Source organism: Phascolarctos cinereus, unplaced genomic scaffold (genome assembly GCF_003287225.1).
Source record: "Phascolarctos cinereus isolate Bilbo 61053 unplaced genomic scaffold, phaCin_HiC Scaffold_2;HRSCAF=192, whole genome shotgun sequence".
NCBI classification, from domain to species: Eukaryota; Metazoa; Chordata; class Mammalia; order Diprotodontia; family Phascolarctidae; genus Phascolarctos; species Phascolarctos cinereus.
In genome coordinates this window covers 298,877,532-298,898,151 of record NW_027555625.1, presented here as the reverse complement: position 1 = coordinate 298,898,151, position 20,620 = coordinate 298,877,532, and the positions used below count along the sequence as shown (strand labels likewise).

At 38.1% G+C, this 20,620-nt stretch overlaps 1 protein-coding gene across 1 annotated transcript in view; it reads left to right on the top strand.

Annotated features, from left to right (window-relative positions):
• The first annotated feature begins 10,510 nt into the window (after nt 1-10,510).
• Nucleotides 10,511-20,620, top strand: part of GAPVD1 (GTPase activating protein and VPS9 domains 1) — a 93,163-nt gene continuing 83,053 nt past the window's right edge. Inside the window, 1 exon segment of the mRNA XM_078150125.1 lies at nt 10,511-10,655. The gene's annotated coding sequence lies outside the window, so the exon portion shown is untranslated.

The window sequence follows — 20,620 nt, the reverse complement described above, 5'->3', positions numbered from 1 at the left end:
ATTGTGACCTCTTAACACAGCTGATTTCTTTTAATGAAAAGGTTGTTTAGGTATATTTAAAATTAATATATAGAAATTCATATAAAAATAGGAAATCTTGGAGCTGGATTAATGTTGGAATTGAAAGACTCCAAACCATTCAAGCTGTTTCCAAGGAAAAAGATGCCCTTCCCAGCTCATCTCTTCTAATCTCCTCACCATGCTACAAATTCAAGCCTTGATACACCTCCCTCAACCTCTTCTCTCCTTTTAGTGGAGGACAGGATAGGTAGTGTATTGGATACAGTGCCAGGCCTTCAGTCAGAAAGACTCATCTGCCTGAGTTCAAATCTAGACACTTACTAGCTGTGTGACTGTGGGCAAGTCCCTGAATCCTGTTTGCCTCAGTTTTTCCATCTGTAAGATGAGCTGGAGAAGGAAATGGCTAACCACTCCAGTATCTTTGTCTAGAAAACCCCTGATCAGCTGGGTCACTGAGAGTCACACAAAGGACTGAACAACAACAAAAGAGTGGAGTACTCAATTCCTCCCAAAGCTTTCTTTCATTGAGGGCAGAAATTAGACTTTCAGACCACTTTGCATTTGCAGCCCTGCCTGGTTTCAATTTCCCCAAACTAGATGCATCTGGTTCCCCTCCCTCCTTCACCTTCCAGATTCCTTTTGTGGGTTGTTTTTCCCCGTTAGATTACAAGCTCCTTGGGGGTAAGGACTATCTTTGTTTGTAGCCCCTGAGTTTAGCACAGTGCCTGGCACATAGTAGGCACTTAATACTAGAATGGTTTATAAGACTCATTAAGAAAATGTGTGTATTCATGAAAAAATGTGGTTGTGGGCGAGTGAAAGTTATATAACACAAACTTTTAAGTATTTTAAGTGTTTAAGATTGTCCCACTTAACATTCTTGCTCTTTACTTTGCATTCTGTATGTAAAAGATAAATATACTCCTTAGCAAGGAAGAAAAGATTTCTCTTGAAACCAAGATCCCTATATTAGATTAGATTAAATTAAACAAACACTTATTGAAGACCTACTATATTCAAGGCAATATGTTGGACCAAAGGACTAAAGCAATACAAACAGACCCTGATCTCAAGGACCTTTAAGCCTGATGGTGTTGGTTGTCATGGGGTGTGATTGGGAGACACTTCCAAAAACATTATTTTATCTGCAAATGAGGAAATTAGGAATAGATGATCTCTAAAGACTTTTTCAGTTGTAACATTGTATGATCCTCTGAACTGTGATAAACAGAAGAATTAGAATAGGTGCAAATTCAAAATATAGGCCAAAAAAATGAGAAAAAAGATAATTTCCATTCAAAAGTTCAGGGCTCTTGGTCAAGGACGGAATGTACCTAATGAGAGCCAATAAAAATCTTATCAGAAAAAGAAACTTTTATTGTGAAAATGGAAGAGGAAGGAAAAAACTCCCTACATCATGGGTTCTTAACTCTAAGAAGTTTATGGATAGATTTTAAGGAGTCCATGAAAGCTGAATGGGAGAAAAAATTACATCTTAATTTTCACTAACTTCCTACTGAAATTTCTTTCACTTATTTAAAAAACATTACTCTGATAAGGGATCCGTAGGCTTCATCAGACTTCCGAAGGGGTCCTTGATGCAAAAGAGGTTAAAAGGCCCTAAACTGCATAGATCTACTAAGATGCATACAGTAAGAGATGGCAGCAACAAGGTAGAAAAAATAAAATCAGTAGGGAAGATTAGCACATTTTGCAGGCAGCAATGTCCTAGAAGAAAATGAGCAATAAACAACAACAAAACAAACAAAAACATAGCTTCATATATCTATGCACAGATGTGTCAAGGAAGGGTAATAAAGACAGTGAACTAGAGATCTGAATGAAGAGAGGTATACTGGAGCTCACAGATATCACTGAAGCTTGATGGGACAAGACTGAAGACTGTTACATGGCCCTAAAAGGATATACATTATCAAAAATAACAAAAGTGATAGAAGGGGCCGTGTTGTAGTGCAGTACATTTTTTAGAAGCTACAAATACAAATGTAACCCTATCTTAAATAGCCCTTCTCATACAAAATTTGGTTACTGTTCCTTTATATACAACACAGAGGGAATAGACTCTTGGGGAGTGAAAGTTAACTGCTATCTTCGAGAAAATCTGAAAAGACATTTTGAGAGGACTGAGTTTAACTCATTCTGTGGAGAAGATACTTTGAGAAGAATTCCTGAGAGATTTTAACTGTCATCTTGAGAGAACTAAATTGTTGGACTGTAGTTCCTGTGTTTTCTAAAAGTCAACAGCTGGGACAGCTAGTATGAACAGTGGATAGAACACCGGCCCTGGAGTCAGGAGGACCTGAGTTCAAACAGAGAGGCAGATACTTATGTGGCAAGTCACTTAACCCCAGTTGCCTTGGGGGAAAAAAACCCAACAAAAGTTAGCAGTTGGGGCAGCTAGGTGGCCCAGTAGATAGGGCAAGGGCCCTGGGTTCAGGAGGACCTGAGTTCAAATCTTGCCTCAGACACATAACACTTACTAGCTGTCGTGAGTGACCCTGGGCAAGTCATTGCCTAGACAAAAAAAAAAGTTAGCAGTTGACCTTACAAGTACAAGTGACTCTGGTTGTTTACCTTTCTCAAAGCGAATAAATACATTGTTGAAACATTAATTTATATCTTCGTATTATTTATTACTATTAATAAATTATAAGCACAGTAACACCAATGCTTGTCGAAGCTTAATAGAACAGGGTTTGAAATTGAAAGAGAAAGAGAAAGCTTATGGAAAAAGAGTATTTAATAAACTAGGATGGGAGGCTGCAGAGCTAATGGAAATAGGCTTTGAGCTCTGGTCACTTCTAGTAATAAGTGTCCTGACTTAGGGCACTTCCCATGGAATCATGAATCTGTGTCCTGGCCACAGCTAGAAAAATAAACAATAAATGCTGAAGAGCTCTTTGCTTTAGGATGGAAAAAATAAAACAACCAACCAACAAAAACACTCCTCCAAAAACCAAAAACCAAAAACCAAAAACCAATCCCTTATTGGTCCACTAGCCCTGTGACAGAGACTGAAAGACTGCCCCTCAATTTAAAAAGAAAAGAGAACTTCTGGCTCAGCTTTTTCTTAGACTTTTTCTGAGCTTCTTGTGATCAGTGGATTGTGGGACTGTCCTTCCCTAGCAGCATAGGGACCGCTTCCACGTGCCACCTAATTGACTAGGTAAGTCTTGTCTTGGTTCACCTTGGAACACCTTGGGAACACCTTGGGTTCCCAGGCTGCCTTTTCTGCTTTGTTTCCTTTCCTGAGCATGGGTTACTTAACAGCATAATACGTGTTACTGAAGAAGATGTCTATATATAAATATACATCTATATCTATGTCCATCTTTGTCGGCATCCTTGTGAGTTCCACAAGTTCAGAGATGCTAGATCTCTTGGTTAGAACCAACAGGAAATAGGGAGTATTTATACTATAAATAAAACAGGCACCTAGGTAGTACAATGGATAGAGCTCTGGACTTGAAGTCAGGAATATTTGTGTTCAAATCCAGCATTGAACACATTAACTCTGTGATTCTGGTCAAGTCTGTTTCAGTTTCTTCACCTGTAAAATGTAATAACAGTTCCTGAGTTGTTGCGCAAGGATCAAATGAGATAATATTTATAAAGTGCTTTGCAAACTTTAATGCCATGTAAATAGTAGCTATTACAGTTATTATTATGCATTGGAGGAGATATCCACTGACAAGGGGGAGGAGCTAGACTTCTGACTCATCTTGCCAGAAGACTGGGATCTGGAGGAAATTGTTTGGATGGTGCAGAGCCAGGGCAAAATGTAAAATGCCTATTCATCAGTCTGGCAAACAATAGCATGTCTTGATGTTTGATATATTTATCTCTTGGGAGAGTATAACAGCAGTTATGTCGCAGCTGCTTGTTTAAGTTTTGCTTCCACAGCATACTTGGGGGATTAGACATTTCCTTTGTGTAGAGTAGAGGTTCTTAAAGAGTAGTCTGTTGACCCCTGGGCTTCTCCAAGACCCTTTCATGGGGTTCCTCAATGTACAAAACATTTTCCTTGCAAAATGAAAATAGTATTTGCCTATTATTCCTTCCTTTTCCCCTACATATCTATTTGAGGCTAGATTTTCTTTATATACTTTGATCAAACCAACATATTGCAACAGATTAAATAAAGAAGCAGATATGAGAATATACCTATCTTTTATTAAGCCAGACATGAAAGAAATTTGCAAAAACAAGTAAAATGACACTCATAAAATACAGCTATTTTTCATAGAATTGTTATTTATGTTAGCATGTAATGAATCTATTGTAATTTTAAATGAATTAATAAATTATAATATTATTACTATTTTATGGTGAGGCAATCAGGGTTAAGTGACTTGCCCAAGGTCACACAGCTAGTGTCAAGTGTCTGAGGCCAGATTTTATCTCAGCTCCTATTGACTCCAAGGCCAGAGCTTTATCCACTGTACCACCTAGCTGCCCCTTGATAAATGTTTTAAAAATTTATTAGCATCTAAGTGGTGAAGTGGGTCATGAGCTGCTTTACCTGGAGGGAAGATCTAAGTTCAAATCTGGCCTCAGATACTTGCTAGCTGGGTGATCCTTGGCAAGTCACTTAACCTTTATTTGCCTCAGTTTCCTAAGATGAGGATAATTAACAGTTCTTACCTGGCATATTTTTTTGTGAGGATCAAATAAGGTAATATCTGTAAAGCATTTAGCATAGTGCCTAGGCACATAGTAAACACTACGGAAATGCTTTTTCCCTTCCTCTTCTCAGTTTTAATTTCTAATATGGTAAATATCAATAGATATTTACCCACATAAACCCACATAAACAAAAGATTTTTGAAAGGTCTGCAATAAATTTTAAGAAAACGTCCTGATACCAAAAAGTTTGAGAAATGCTGGTATATAGGAAATAAGTAACAATTCTATACCTGATCTATACTTTACACTAAGTAATTTTCTATTTATCCTTTGGGGAAGTCACAAGGCTTTTAATGCTAGAAGGACCAGGCACATCAACTGTCACAATAATTTTTTATAATTTAAAGAATAATTTTAAATATTTTACTATGATTTACTATGTCTTAATATTATACAGATCAACCAATGCAAGAATTTAAAAATAACTTTACCATAATTTATCTGTGTACAAATTGTAAATACTTATCTTAAATACAAATAATTATAAGCAGATATTATAATTTTACTTTTCCTTCTGCTATTTCTAGTATGTGTAGTATGGCCTTTTAAGCTATTATTAAATTTTAAGAGTTTAAAAAAAAAGCCTACCCTTCTCATTAGAGGCCAGGCTTGCTCAGGTTTGAACCTGGTTAGAGCACATGGGTCCAGAATAGAGGATCCCCTTAGTGGAGTCAAAGAGGGTGCAGTGCTCAAGCTCCCAGGGTCCAGCAACCCTTCTTATTGTTATTATAGTAATTTTAAAAGAAATATCAGAAAGTACTGATAGCCTATGAACTCGATATGAAAGAATTAGTCAAGTACCAGGTTGAAGGTGGGGTTTGGCATATTTGTCCTCTGTGGCACCTTAGAAATGTTACTTTCACCTTGTAACACACACTCACACCCTCACCCATGGGATTGCTATATCTGGTTAAAAAAAAAATCAAGACAAAAAAACCCAGAAACCCAAACATTGCTACATATACATACTAAGAATTTCAGGAACCTGAAGAGGGAAACTTGCTGGAATGTATTTGACTGGGGATCAAAGGAAGAAGAAAAAGAAGTCATGTTATAGAAATATATTATAGACCACCTGGACAGAAGGATAGCTCAGAATATAGCTCAGAAATCTGACATGAAAGTATGAGAGGGTAGTGATGAGGGATTTCAACTACCTAGATATGTGCTAAAAGCAGAAAAGCTTGATTTCCTTTAATGAGAATTTTATTCTTTAAAAGAGGGACAAAGAAAGAAGAGGAATTACTATTTTGAACTTTATTCAGACCAACAAGGAAGAAGTTTTTCAGGGGCAGATAATACATCTTCATTGTAGATTTTTTTTTTTAGGCAATTGGGGTTAAGTGACTTGCCCAGGGTCACACAGCTAGTAAGTGTCAAGTATTTGGTCTGAGGCCAGATTTGAACTCAGGTCCTCCTGACTTCAGGGCTGGTGCTCTATCCACTGTGCCATTGTGGATTTTTTGAAGGAGAGGATTGATGAGTATAGTCTGATATGCATGATAAATTTTGGCAGAGAAGATTTTGAAGAGACTAGAGAAAGACTAGATAGGATTCCATGGCCTAAAATTCTACCTGGAGAGTCAGCCAAAGAAGAATGGGAAGTGCTCAAGAAAGAAATTTTGAAGATACAATTCAATTCATCTTTGAATCCCAACTCTATCATCCAACATGGTAGCTAGCCTGTTCAGCTTAGCCCACCCAAATCTGCAAATTTGACAAGCAAGATTCCTATACCCTCAACCAAGATCTCTGATGAAAAAAAAATTAAATACCACAGTACCAAAAACAGGTTGCTAGGTATCTTTACTAAATATTTACTGTGCTGAGTTCTAGGGACACAAAGACAGAAAAAGTCCCTGTTCTCAAGGAGCTTATATTCTGATGGAGTGATAGGGGAAATACACAAACAAGTAAATACTAAGACTTAAACTAAAAAAATTCTGATTGTGGGGGAAAAAAAAGGAACTTGTTTGAAAGACCAATGTAGGCCTATAAGGAATGGATCTACCAACTCAAGATTTTTGAAGTCACACAAAAGCTAGAAGTAAAGGTCAGCAGTGGAGGATGATTATGAAATATTAGTAAGATCTTGGGAAAACAGTGCCAGGAGCACATACATTCAACATGAACTTTAGCAGCTGTTTATGAATGTTAAGGACAACAAAAGGGTTTGTTTTTATATTTTAAAATGATGTTAGGGGGGCAGCTAGGTGGCGCAGTGGATAGAGCACTGGCTCTGGAGTCAGAGGATCTGAGTTAAAACCAGCCTCAGACCAAACACCTGACATTTACTAGCTGTGTGACCCTGGGCCAGTCACTTCACCCCAATTGCCTAAAAAAAAATTGATGTTAGGAACTCACAATAAATTCTATCTCTTCTGTAAGAGGAATAACGAATTCTCAGATTCAGGATAAGTCTTTTAACATTTATTTGCTTCAAGCAAATGTCTAGGACTCATTTACTATGTCCTGAATGGGTTGGAATCTATGTAGGAGACTTCTCACATCAGGATGAAATCACAGGTGCTCTGAGTGTAGGGGACAAAAAGATCAAAGAAGGAATAAAGCCTATGTTCAAATCAGATGGGATAATAATAAGAGTGTAGAGAAATGGTAGACTTACTCAATTCTCATTTTGCTTCTATTTTCACTGCTAATGGGAATGTCTTTGCACTAGAAAGGACAGAACAAAAATGTTTAATAGAGAATTAAAACCCTAGAAGAATGAGGAGATGATAAGAGGATGCTTAATTGCATTCAATGAACTGAATTCATCAGGTGCTAGAATTGCTAAGGGGCCAATGGTAGGCTTTGAAAGATCCTGGAGAACTGGAAAGAAGTCACAAGACTGGAGAAGAATAAACTTTGTCCAGATTTTCCAAAAAAGGGAGATTGGTATGGTCAACAAATTTTAATTCCCATAAAATTCCATAATAACCATCAAAGGGATGGATTGGGAACATTATAAAGGAAAACAGAGATAACTAAGGGTCAGCAAGGCTCCAACAGGAATGAGTTATGCCAGGCTATCATATTTCCTTTTTTGACAGGGTTTTGACTAGACTGGCAGGAAAATGCTTTACTTACTAATTTAATTTAATTTAATTTTTTCCATATGCTTTTGAGGTGAAAATTTTTCTCCCTTTTCCTCCCCCCTATCCTCCCCAAGAGGAAAATGCTTTAGATGTAATATACCTGGATGTCAGTGGTATATTTGACAAAGTATATCATGCTCTCCCGGTGTACAGATAGGCATCTGGTGGCATAGTGGATGTGACCCTGGATAAGTCACTTAATCCATTTGCCTTAGTTTTATCAACTGTAAAATGGGAAGAACAACACCACCTATCTTGTAGGGCTGTTGTTAGGATCAAATGATATAATAATTGTAAAGAAAAAAATGCTTAGCACAGAGCCTGGCTCATAGTAGGCACTATATAAATGCTTATTCCCCTTCCCTTCCCTGCATAAGGTGGACACACCAGCCAGATAATAGAACAGTTAGGTGGATTCAGAGCTTGTTGAGTGATTGGGCCTCCCAAAATAGTCATTTGTGAGTCAATATCATTGTAGGAGGTAAATATTTAGTAAAGATACCTAGCAACCTGTTTTTGGTACTGTGGTATTTAATTTTTTCTTTTCATCAGAGATCTTGGTTGAGGGTATAGGAATCTTGCTTGTCAAATTTGCAGATTTGGGTGGGCTAAGCTGAACAGACTAGCTACCGTGTTGGATGATAGAGTTGGGATTCAAAGAGATCTTGACAGGCTATAGCATGAAGTGCTAAGTGTAAAAATATTAAATTTGATATAGATAACTGTGAAATCATATACTTGGCTTCAAAAAAAACTACTTCATTTATAGGGCTTGGGTGAGGCATGACTAGATGAAAGTTCCTGTGAAAAAGATGTGGGATTTTTAATGGATTGCAAGCTCAGGATGAATAAATTGTGACAGCTCCACTGCCCTGTTGGGCAGAAACTATATCCCCTAAAGCCTCTAAGATCCTAAGATACATTTTAAAAATGCAGTTCTGCTTCCTTCTGTCTTGGTCAGAATCCACAATATTGAGGTCAGTTCTAGTTGTTACCTTTAAGGAAGTGTATTGACAATCTGGGGCTCTACAATCTGTTTGGGGGTGGGGTGGGGTTCATGTGGATACTGAATCACTACTTCTTGACGTTGTTGTGAAGGATATATGTTCAGGTTTGGGTTGGATGTGATAACCCATGAGGTCCCTTCCAACTCTGAGACTCAGAGCTTCTGAGAAGATTTCAAGGAAAAGATAGCATCTGATCTGGGTTTTTAAGAAGGGAAGGGCTTCAAGAGCTGAAAAGTAGATAAGAAAATTAAAGCTATGGTGGTTGTACAACAGAGGTTAACTGGAGCAAGCTCTAACTGGCTTCCAAGAACCCATTATTAAAATTTCATGTGTGCATTTTTACCTCAGAAATTTGTCAATAAAAATCAGGGATTGATTTATTATTTTATTGATTGTCTAGACTTCATAAAGTGTTAATAATTCAGATTATACTTAAAGTGTGTCTATGTATCTGTCTGTCTGTCTATCTATCTATCTATCTATTTTCTTGAAAGGAAATGAAGTCATCAACAAATTGGAGGCCTGTTGAATTTGGCAAATAATAATAGTAACTGGCCTTTAAATAGTGCTTTAAGGTTTGAAAAGAGCTTTCATCTATTACCTCATTTGAGTCTCACAACATCCCTTGCTGTATTTATTTCAACTATAGGAAGATGGTGGGAGAAAACATTCTGAGATGGGAAAAGGCAGGAACCTGTAGTAAATGAATGGGAGTAGTATGAGATGAGATCACTTAAACATTAACTTACTTTTTTATTTAAAAATTAATTCTACTGTATTTTCATAAAGATATGCATTCTTACCCCCCACCTTTTGGGGGAGAAAGCAAGAAGGAAAAACCCCTGGTACAAACAAAACACTGAGTTTCAATGAGAAAGCAAGGGGAAAAACCTGTTACACACAAATTTTTGACTTTTTCCGGACACATCTGTGTTGTTCACTGATATAGGATCACAGGCACTGGGTTCAAATTCCTACTGGTGTTAATAAAAGAAGTTGCTTCTCTTCTCTAGGCCTCAGTTTCCTCATCTGTAAAATAAGGGTGCTGGCCTGGATGATTTATAAGGTTATGTTCCAAATCTAAATTTATGATCTTATGGCCTGCTCAAGGTTACAGAGCTAGGATTCAATGATTCTTGGGAGTGGAGGCGTTACACAGGGCATATGGAAGGATTATTATGCTGGAGAGGCAGAGGGGAGTTGTGAAGAGAGTTGGCATTAGTCAGAGTCAGAAAGGCCTGGGTTCAAGTCCAGTCTCTTACACCTATTTGCTGTCTGATGCTGGGCAAGTCGCTTAAACTCTGAGTACGCCAGGTAACTGACACTATGAGATACAGCCCAGTGCTGAGCACAGTGCCTGCCATATAGGTGATTTTTGACTTACCGTTTGCCCATCTGCATTGGTAGAGAAAATTTCTTTACCAGAAGATCCCTAAACCAATGAAAACACAGGTTCGAACCAAAAAGAAAATTTTGTTTTACAGATGGAGTAACTGAGACACAGAGAGAGAAAGTGAAACGCCCAAGGTCGTATAGCTGTGATCTAGGTATCACTAGGCAGGAAACCCCGAGAAAAAGACAGTCCGGAAACTACAAGTCCCGGCTGGCCACGCGGGCCGTCCCGCTGTGCGCATGCGCATCGGTGCGGAGGCTGGTGGCCCGTCTGAGTGAGGGGAGGCAGCCCCTGGACGCAGCGAAGGCAGCAGGGAGCGGTGGCAGTGGCGGCGGCGGCCGGACGAGGAGCAGCGACAGGCGACGTCTCAGCCCCAGCCCCAGCCCCTGCTCGAAGACTGTCCCTGCCCGCCCGCCCTGGTCGCTGCCGGTGAGTGTGAGTCTTCACGGCTCTCTCGCCCTTCGGCTCCCTCCGCCCTTCCCCAGGCCCGGTCCCGGTCGCCTGGGCCTAGGCCCACAACCGGCGCCTCACGGCCGGTCCGGAGCCCGGAATGCGGATCCTGGGCCCCGGTGCCAGGCCCCGCGAGGCCAGGCCCTGCCCTCTGCGGCTGCGGGGGTGGGGGTGGGGACGCACTAGGACGGGGGAGGGGAAGGGCGAGGGGGGAGGGGGCGGAAAGAGGAACCGGGGCCCCTGCGGCCAGGTGGGAGAGCCAGCCCGGCGGAGCGAGGAGGTCGGCTTGCGTGGCGAGGCCGAGGAAGAGTTGGGAGGGAGGGAGGGGGGAGGGATGGAGGAAGGGAAGGCCGAGGGAGGAGGGAGGAAAGGGCTTTGGGGAAAATAAACAAGACCGAGCAGGTGGAGCCAGCAGGAGGTGGGGGGCGGGCGGGGGTCTTGAAGTTTACGCCCCTAACTGGTAATTCATTTGAGAAATAGACATCGACCCCTACAGGAAGCCCTTGTAGACCCTCATTAATTCTAGGGTCTTCCCCTCTGATCATCTCCGATTTATCCTCCATACACGTCTTGTTGGCATATAGTTGGTTTTCATGTTGTGGTCCTCCTCTCCTCCCTCTCCTAAGTAGCACCGACCTCCCAGGGCAGTCGTGAGGATCGACTGAGATAATATTTGTAAAGCGTTTAGTTAGCACAGTGCCTGGCATATAGTAGGCGCTATATAAATGTTAATATTGACTGCCTGCCTACTTTGTGCAGTGGGTTTACAAGGGTGAAATTTGGCAGAGGGATACAACCTAGGTGCATGAGCATGCTGTAAGAGAGTGTGTGAAAGAGGTAAAGAAGAGATATAGATAGACTGCTCTAGGAAAATTTTGGAGTGGGGAGGAGGAATCAGTGAAAGCTTTGTGTTAAGGAGGTCGAACCCAAGTTGGCTTTGGAGGCAAAGTAGAGTTTCAGTAGGCCTGGATGTAAAGAGAGTGGTTTCTGGGCATGGTGCATGAATGTATAGAGGCAGGAGAGGGCTGGATGGAAAAGGAGGTATGTAGTACATTTTGGTTGGAAAGAGTGCATGAAGAGGAATATTCTGAAATAAGGTTAATAAGACACATTGGAACTAGGCTCTGGAAGGCCTTTAATGAAAGGCAGAGGAGTTTGTTTCAATCCTGTCCAGCTCTTCGTGACCCCATTTGAGGTCTTAGTGTTTTATATTACAGGGATATGTTAGAATCTGTGGGAATAAAAAGAATCTTTGATTTCTGAGGTTAGGTCAGGGAAGGTGCAGCTTCTATCTCATGTAGTACAGCCATTGTTGTGGCTGAACTTTTCACAAGTTTCATAGATTGTTAGTGCTGAAAGAGACCCTAGTGATTATCTAGTCCAGTGGCCTCATTTTATAGAGGAAGAAAATGAAACCCAGAGAGGGAAAGCAATTTGGCTGATGTCACACAGTATCAGAAGCCAGGACTTGAACCCAGGTATCCTGTTTCCAGGTCAGTGCTGACATGAACTGATGCCTTTGAATTCATAATTTCCTTTCCACTCTAGTAGAAACTGGAGACAAACTCTTAGCACTTGTAGTTAGGAAATTCTGGGTTCCTATTTGGCCTGTGACACTTATTTGATGTGGGACCATGAGCATGTTAAAGTTATTTAACTTCTCTGAACCTTAGTATAATGGTGATAATAATGCTTGTAGTGCCTACCTTACCAGTGTTGTAGATTCAAATGTATGTAAAATGATTTGGAAACTTGAAGTTCTGTAAGTTGTTAGAATAGCAAGACTTGTGTTCTTTCAGTTGTTCTGAGGATCATAGTCAGAACTATTCATTCTGTTATACCTGACATATTGTCGTCTACATCAAGAAAGAGCTTAGTAAGTAACTTTATGTTTGGAATGGCCTAGGGAAATTTTGGAAGGCTTCTGGGAAGAAGAGTTCTGACTAGAAACTCTTTCGAGATACTTGGCTTAAGATATAGTGTATATGGGATCTATTATTTCACTGTCAAAATCTTTCTCTACAAAGGTAGATGGCAGTCTGTCTATACGAATCATAAAATGACTAAAAGGAAGGGGTCAACAGCCACAGTAGTTTGCTAATTAGAGGAAGGAGAAGACTTAGGTTGAAGCCAAGTTACAATTTTGAAGGCTAGCATAAAACATAACATTTAATATGCTAGGTTACAGTGGTAAGCCAGGGTAATAATTTGAGGAGGATAATAAAATGGCTTTGTGGCATTTAGATTTTATGCTGAAGCCCCCTCTGGTTCTGAGATATGGGAGGCTTGTAAAGCCCTCTTGGGAGTTGGTGGCAGAAAAATTTTAGTATGTTAGTCTTAATTTAAATGTTCTGATTTATAGACATACTACCACTCTCAAAGACAGAATGCTTATTCTTTATTGAGAACAAAAGGTGTGTGATCTGTCTTGCTGTTAGCCTTCCCTTCAGTAAGGAGGCAAACTTGAAGGTAAATAGGTTTGGTGAGTCACTCTTAAAATTCCCTTTTAGCCTCTCTAAAGTTTTATTGTTTTTCAGTTTCATGTTGGGATCAACCTTCTCACCAGCAAATAACATCTTATTATTTTCTCAATAGCTGGATGACTTTACTGTTGCAACTCTTAGTAGAATGATTGTTAACACCTTGGGTGATAATTCTTCCCCCCCCCATTAATAATAATGATGGAAAAAGAGTGAACCTAATTCTTCATGAAGAAAAGGGAAATGGGTGATAGAATAGAATTTTACTGTATGTGTTTCAGACAGTTGAATATTGAGTGAGTTCTCTGAGTAGAGACTACATCTTATCTGTAGTTTACATAATGGGGATTATAATAGTTGAACTACCTACTTCACAGACAGTACCCTTTATATAATTGCTTAATAAATGTTTGTTGAAGTGAATAGAATCAAATGGTTTTCTAAGACCTAATGTTTTATTTATGTAAGCAAAATATATCACTGTTCTTTCTTCATAAATATTTTAACAGGTTGAAATTTGAATCTTTTTATTTATTTTACATATTTATTGACACCTGGTGCTTTTAATGGAAATTTGGTTTGGGGAAGCTAATCTTATGTGTAACCATTAGATGAGAGGCTTATTGTGTTGTGGGTTTAGATGGTTGTTATCTCCCAGTTATGGTATGATTCAGTTATTCATTTATTTATTTTGTTTTTTTTTAGTGAGGCAGTTGGGGTTAAATGACTTACCCAGGGTCACACAGCTAGTGTCAAGTGTCTGAGGCTAGATTTGAACTCAGGTCCTACTGACTCCAAGACCGGAGCTTTATCCATTGTGCCCACCTGCCCCTATGATTCAGTTAAAGACTTGGAAATGAAGGGGTAGATGAAGAGGTATAGTGGGAAGAGCATTGGATTTGGAGTCAAGGAACCTGAAATGTATGCCTGAGCGTGATACTTACTTGCTGTGTTATTTTGGGTAGGCCCTTTTGCCTGTCTTGGCCTCCATTTCTTTATTTGTGAAATGATGGGGTTTTGAATTGCATTAGAGGTTTTTAACCTTGTGTCGTTAACCACTTTGGCAATCTGGTGAAAATTGTGGAGCTCTTCTCATAGTATGTTTTATTGCCTATGTTCATAATTGAAGGAAATGCTAAAATTTTAGTTAACTATTAGTTAAAATTAAGATGTAATTTTTTTCCATCCAAGTTCACGGACAGGTACTTTCTTTTTTAAATCTATTTATGGACCTGCTGGGGGTCCTTGGACTTTGAGGTAAAAACCCATTAACTCAGTGATCTCAAGGATCACTTTCAGCTCTAAATCCTATCATGTCTGAACTGAGATCATAGTATCATAGACTTAGAGATGGAAGGAATTTCAGAGTTCATCTAATCCGACCTCTTCACTTTCTAGATGAGGAATTGAGGCTGGAAGAGGTTAAGTAACCTTACCCAGTGTTGAACAGGTAAGGACATGAACCCACGTCTCAGTCTTCAGATCAAGCATTCTTTCTACTGTACCATGTTTTATTTAACTTAAACATGTATTATACCTGTCCTAAAACATCTTGCCTACTAGAATCATAGTTTAGCTGGACCAGAGCTTACTCTTTCATTTAAAAAAAAAAGATGAGTCCCAGAGGTGGAAAGCTGCCTGTCCAAAATCACAGTGCAAGCAGGTGTCATATCTGGTGTTTGTATTGGAGTCTTATTGACTCTCACTTAAGTCCTTTTTGTTTTGTTTTGTCATCGATGTGCTGATTACCAATGTAGTCATCTTAAGAAAAACCCTCAGATATGGAATAAAATCACATATAAAATCATAAACTCTAAATTATTTTCTGTTTGCCAAAAGGAAATAGAATCATAGGTATTCATACTTGATCTGGGAACAACCATCTAATTTTATAGATGACATGGAGGCTCAAGAGGTTAAGTTACTTGCTCTCAAGGTCACACAACTAATGTTAGAGCCAGAGGTCAAACCCTGATGTCTTTTGATTCTGAATCCAGTACTCTTTTTTTCACCATACAAAGAAGCTTTGTTACCTTTAGGAAGACAAAAACAATGTCTTCTTTCCATTGTATCCTTTTATTGAGATCATAGGTTTAGAGCTGAAAGGTACCAGAGAAGTTCATCCAGTATCTCCACCTGAATAAATGAAACCATAGAAGGGCATTGGTACTAACATTTAAGAATTATAATTTAACTTTAAATAATTTGCAACATTTTATCTTTGGAACTGTTTTTATAAACCTTAAGCAACTTTTATTTACTAATCCAGTAGGGGACAAAAAATTCAGTTTATTTGTTTTCTGAACATTACAGCAAGATTTGTGAGCTTAGTAGAAATGTTAGGTAAAGATATGCTTGGGAAAGGGTGCACTGTAGCATTATAGCCAAAAGTCTGCCTATTTACCCTGGATGGGTAAACCATGCATGGAAATTTTTGAAGAAACTTTGTCAGTTCTTTGCCTCGAACTGAAAGATACCAGCATCTACAAAACTTTGAATTTTTTTACACAGGTGACATTTTTTATTTGGTCAAAGCTAACTCTCAATTTAGACGTGTAGGATTTTATAATTGGAAGTAACTTTATACTTAATTTAGTCTGACCCCTTGCCTGATGGGGAAGTTGAGGCGGATTGAAGTTGTTCTTAAAAATATAACATTGTTAGGTTTAAATTAACTTTGTTTGACAAGTTTTGACCTATTTGTAAAAGAATGCCCTTTTAGTGTTTTTTTTCTTCTTCTCCAGAACCCTTAGTTTTCGTAGTCATGAAGGTGAGTAGAACTTTTTAGTGGACTATTTTCTCAAGGACTTCTCCTTAGGTGAGGCAGTCTTAGGACCTCCCCCCCTCCCCCAAGTGGGCAGTTTTCTTTTAAACTTTAAGGGATTTAAGGGAAATTCTCTTCTCCCTTATCATTTCAGAAAGACTTTATTTTAAAATTTTAATTAAAACTAATTTAGTTGGTTGATTTTGGAATTAACTTGCTTGTGGAAACATGGATTGATTCAATTCAGCAAACTTTAGTTATCTGTTGAATGTAGAGCAAGCACTGCACCAGGCTATGAGTAGAAGAGGCAAAGTTTAGGGGAGGCGTAGAAACAGTGACTGTTCTCATGGATCTTGAAGTATGGTCAGGGTATGAGATGTATACACAAATGAATATAGTATCTATAACAAAAAACCACAAGTACATTAGAGAGGTATAAGAAAAGCATTGTGTGGAAGACACATGAAATGGTCTTCATGGAGGGGAAGGGAAGATAAGAGGATGTAGGATATCAGAGAAGGCTTCATGGGGAGCTAGCATTTGCATTGGGATTTTAAGTTTAAATTTGGGCTATAAACTTAGATTTTTTTTTCCATAGAGACATTCTTGAAAAAATTTGTTTTATTGGGAAACTTTTTTCTAAAATGGAATGGTTCCATTTCTTCATTGCATATTTCTCATTGGATTAAAACTAGAAGGGACTTTAGAGACTAATCTAACACCTTCATTTTACAGATGAGGAAACTGAGGAGACCTTAGAGAAATTATTTGTTCAAGTGAGATAGATATAAGTAGCAGGTTGAGATTAAAACTTGGGTTCTTTGACTCTAAATCTAATTGTCTTTTTTTTTTTTAAGGCAGTTGAGGTTAAGTGACTTGCCCAGGTCACACAGCTAGTAAGTGTTAAGTGTTTGGTCTGAGGTCAGATTTGAACTCAGGTCCTCCTGACTTCAGGGCTGGGGCTCTTTCTACTGTGCTACCTAGCGGCATGCCCCTTGTCTTTTCAATAGTTCCAATTCTGAGCTACCCAGACTTGCATTTGAAGTTGAATTTGTTTTATAAGTTCAACTCTGAAAAATAGCTAAAATAGCTTAGTTGTGGAAGTTCTGATATGTTTCTTATATTGGGAGGGAATATTACTGATTCAGATCTATATTTTATATGCTTCTCAGAAGAATTCTTAGACATCAAGGTTAATTCTCTATGATTAATAGGCTGAGACTGTATTTTGAACTCTTTTACTAAAATTATGATTTCCTTAGTGTGTTTGAATGAGTTGTAATAGCTTCTTAAATAAAGCTTTTATGTTTATATAAATAGCCAGTTTCTTTTCCTTTTTTAAAAAAATAAATATTTATTGATGTTTTCTGTTTCTTACATTATCGTAGTTAAACCCAGTAGCCTTCCCCTTGCCACTCTCTCTCCCAAAGAAAGAGCTATTCTATATAAGAAACAGAACAGTATTTTTTAAGAAGGAAAGAAAGTCAGCATAACTAATTGACACATTGAAAAAGTTTGAAACCAAGTGCAGTTTGTAACAATTTTAGATCTTCCACTTCCACAAAGGGGTGTGTTGAAGATACCATTTTTTATTTCTTACATTCGAGTTATGCTTGATTTTTTGTAATTTTGTTACATTCACATTTAACTTTTTTGGTGTATAGTTGTATTTATGAAAATTAAGCATTGATTGTAGTTACTGTATATAATATTTTCTTTTCTCAGCTTACTTCACTCTGCATCAGATTTTCTAGATATTTCCATGCTTCTGTATTTGTTACATATATCATTTCTTACAGGACAGTAATATTCCATTACATTCATATACCATGATCTGTTTAACTCTTTCCCAGTTGATGGGCATCTACTTTGTTTCCAATTCTTTGCTATCACAAAAAAAATGCTGTTATAAATATTTTAATGTATAAGGAGACTTTCTTCTTATTGATGACTTCCTTGAAGTATGAGCTTAGTAATGGAATCTCTGGTATGAAGGGTATTGACATTTTAGTAATTTTATTTGCATAATTCCAAAATGCTTTCCTAAACGGTTGTACCATTTCTGAGCTCCATCAACAATGTATTTGTTTGCCTATCAGTCCACAATCCTTCCAACATTGAGTATTGCCATTTTTTGTCATCTTTGCCAGCTTGCAGGTTGTGTGGTGGAACTTCAGGGTTGTTTTGATTTGCATTTCTCTGTTATTAGTGATTTGGAGTATTCTTTTGTGTGGTAGTGCATATGTTGCAGTTTTTCTTTTGAGAACTGTTCTTATCTTTTGACCACTTGATCTATTGAAGAGTAGCTATCATATATGTGTGTGTGTGTGTGTGTGTGTGTGTGTGTGTGTGTGTATAGTTTTATAGTTACATGTAGTTATATATGTTGGATACCAAACCCTTATCATAGAAATTTAATACAAAATTTTTTCCCATTTGACTACTTCCTTTTTTATCCTAGGTAGATTAAGTTTGTCTGTGCAGAAGCTTTTCAATTCAGTATAATCAAAGTAATATATTTTATCTTTTGCAGTTACCTCTATCTTTGTTTAGTTTAGAACAGTGGTGTCAAACTCAAATAAAAAGGATGGTAGCTTATTGACTTAGAAAGCTACAAATGAACATTATCTATGCTGTATTTATTTTGTTGAATATTTCCCAATTACATTTTAATCTGGTTGGGCCTATCTTAGGAGTTTTGCTGGCCCCACAGTGAATTTATATTTCCTACCCATAGCTATGAGAAGTATATAATCTACTTCTATTTAAAAAAAATATTATTACTAAGGTTATGTATCTATTTAGAATATATTGTGGAATATGGTGTAAGATATTGGTCTAAGCCTAATTTCTTCTAGATTGTTTTCTAGTTTTCTCAATAGCTTTTGTTAAATAAGGAGGTTTTTTTTAACTGGGTAATTTATGTTTTCCACTTTATCGAACATTGGGTTTCTTTTGCTGTCCATTTAGAAAACAAGATAAGTCTTTCAACTCTAGTTTCTCAAGCAGTTTATTCAGTTACATATTTCCCTTTTTATTTACCTTTCTGTTAGACTTATCCAAAACTGAGAGAGAGAGAGAGAGAGAGAGAGAGAGAGAGAGAGAGAGAGAGAGAGAGAGAGAGAGAGATTGAAGTCTCTTGTCACTGTGGTATTACTGTCTGTGTCTTGTGGCTCAGTTAATATTTCCTTTGTGAATTTGGATGCTAGCATTTGGAGCATTTGAGTTTATTACTGATTGATTTATTGTCTGTGGTTCCTTTCAGCACAAAGTAGTTTCCTTCATTTATCCTTTTTTATTTTTAAATGTTTGTTTTTGCTTTGTCAGCACGATAGCAACTCTGGCTTTTTTGGATTCGCTTGATGCATAGTTAATTTTTTTCCATCCTCTCAGTTTTATTTATTTTTAAATGTGTTCTTTGTAAGTAACAGATTATAGGATTTTGCTTTCTTATCTAATCTGTCAGTTTTTCACTTTATTAGATTGTTTAATCCATTCACATTTGAAGTTATGAGAATTGGACTTACATTTTCCTCTATTTGTCTCTAACTTTTTTCCTTTGGCAAGGCAGTTGGGGTTAAGTGACTTGCCCAGAGTCACGCAGCTAGTGAGTGTCAAATGTCTGAGGCTGGATTTGAACTCAGGTCCTCCTGACTCCATGGCTGATGCTCTATCAACTGCACCTAGCTGCCCCCTAATTTGTTTTTTTTCCAAGTATGATTTTCCCCCTTCTTCTGCTGTACACACAATACTATGTTACTTAAGTTACTTTGGCTTTTTCTTTTTTTAAGGTGGCCCTCTTCTCCTTGTCTCTCTTTCCCTTCCCCTATTTTGCCTCCCATTTGTTACCTCTTGTTTTTTGAGGTTTTGGTTGTTAGTTCCTTTTTTCTTTCCTGCTTTTATCTGGTTATTTAATTCTTCTCCCCCTCTTTTTTTTCCCCTTTTAGTTAGTCAAGTAGATTTTCCCCTTCCTCTCTTCCCCTTCACAGTCTTATTCATTAGTTTAAATTTTTTTTCTGTGTGCCCCTTTCCAAAAATAATTATTTCTCTTCATTATCCATCTTCTCTTTCTGTCTGCTCTTTTAGACTCTCCTTCTGTGGCTCATGACCACTGTAATTGTCTCATCTCATTCTTTTCTCTGTATTCCTCATAGAATCAAAACTTCTGAAGTATTTATTCTGGACTCTTTCCTTTAAGAAGTTTCTTTCACTACCTTATAGAGCTTGCCTTGCAGATTCCCCTTTTCCATTATGCCTCACTTCCAATTCCTGTGGGTGACAATGAAACCATATCCCTAATTATGCAGCCCATCACTGACCTATACCTACTCCTAGGTTACCCTCTTTTTTCCCATTTGCCTCAAAATTACCTCCCTGGGTTCCTGTTCTCCCATTCCCCCAGGTGCCATTTTCCCTCATGAGTTCCAGCCCCCTCCCTCCTGTGGTAGGTTGAGTAGTTTTTTTAAGCATCAAATCTCCCAGACCACATCTACCACAAGGTCCCCATCTCTCTCTCTCTCTCTCTCTCTCTCTCTCTGAATATTGTTGTACTTAAAGTTTTTTTTTCCAATTACATGTATAAATTTTTAGTATTTAAAAAAAAATTTTGAGTTCCAAATTCTCTCCCTCCCCCCTCACTGAGAAGGCAAGCAATTTGATGTAGGTTATACATGTGCAGTCAAGCAAAACATTTTCATATT